Source organism: Myotis lucifugus, unplaced genomic scaffold (assembly GCF_000147115.1).
Source record: "Myotis lucifugus unplaced genomic scaffold, Myoluc2.0 scaffold_654, whole genome shotgun sequence".
NCBI classification, from domain to species: domain Eukaryota; kingdom Metazoa; phylum Chordata; class Mammalia; order Chiroptera; family Vespertilionidae; genus Myotis; species Myotis lucifugus.
In genome coordinates this window covers 332810-333946 of record NW_005871702.1, presented here as the reverse complement: position 1 = coordinate 333946, position 1137 = coordinate 332810, and the positions used below count along the sequence as shown (strand labels likewise).

Below are 1137 nucleotides of genomic sequence, written 5' to 3'. Positions count from 1 at the left end.
CATCACAAGGCAGCAGACATCTCCATCCAGCTGCAGCCACACCGGTCTTTCCGAATTCCTTCCTGCCATGATGGGGGGCTGTCCCTTCACCCCGACCCTGACCCCCGGCACCCGCCCCTTCTGCTCTGAGTCCTAGCCCCTCCCCTTTCTCTCTTCCTCTTCTCTTTCCCACCTTCTTCCCATCAGCCTGAAAGCATTTAAATCTCCCAACTAAAACAAACAAGTAAAACATCTCAACTCAAGGCCTTCCCTACCGTCGCTACCGTCGTCCCGTCTGTCTCTGTTCCTTCCAGTGAGACTTCTGGCTGGAGCCCCCCACGGCCAGCGGTGCCCAGCCCTGGGATCAGCAACAAGCCGCCTGTCACTGGACCTGGCGAGCTGGCCCGCCTGTCAGGGCCGCCTGCCCTGCTGGGCGCCGTGTTTGTGCTCCTTATGCCCACCCCCCTCCCAGGGGCATCTCACGTAGAGGCCCTTCCTCTGAGCAGCCTTTCCCGATGCCCGTGGCCTGTTAGCGGCGTCCGCACGTGAGGGACTCGCCTTGTCACTGGTCTGCGAGCTCCCTGGGGGCAGGGAGTGTCTGGTTGCCATCCCTTCCCAGCTCCCCGCCCAATGGCAGCTGCAGTGGGTCCTCAATCCAGGCCCTGAGTGGCTGGAAGGACAAATGCCACTGACATCCTCCGTGTGGGGTACGCGGATGCTGCAGAGAGGACCGGCAGCAGGGCGGACACCCCAGAAGGCCAGGTCTCCTTCCACTCGTCGCCTGGGCAGAGGCTGGCTGACCCCGCTGGGGTCCAGGGTAAAGTCTGGCCTTCGTTGGGGAGCAGGGACTAGAAGAACCAGCAGCATTCTGAAGCTAAAGTTCAGTGTCTCCGTCTGCCCGGCACTGGGCCCTCTCCTGTGACCCCCCCCCCAGGCCCCCCAGCGCCCCCCCCCCCACGCCCAGCCCTGGGCAGGCTCTCCCTGCTGGGGGTCCTGAGCCCTCTCCAGAGACCTGCAGGGAGGAGGCTCGGCAGGCTCACACCCCTCTCACCACAAGAGGGCGCCGTGGACTTAGACTTGCCCTGAGCGTAAGGGTGAACCTGGAGGCCTACCTGGTCTGAGGTAGGCCTGACTGAGGCATAGCTCTGCTGAAGGTGC

The 1137-nt window shown here is 63.6% G+C and overlaps 1 long non-coding RNA gene across 1 annotated transcript in view; it reads left to right on the top strand.

Annotated features, from left to right (window-relative positions):
* The window catches only part of LOC111823751, a 6004-nt gene extending 5101 nt beyond the window's left edge, over positions 1-903 (top strand). The window contains exon 3 of the long non-coding RNA XR_002826832.1: positions 187-903. This is a non-coding gene — a long non-coding RNA (uncharacterized LOC111823751). The remainder of the gene's footprint in view (positions 1-186) is intronic.
* Positions 904-1137: the final 234 nt, after the last annotated feature.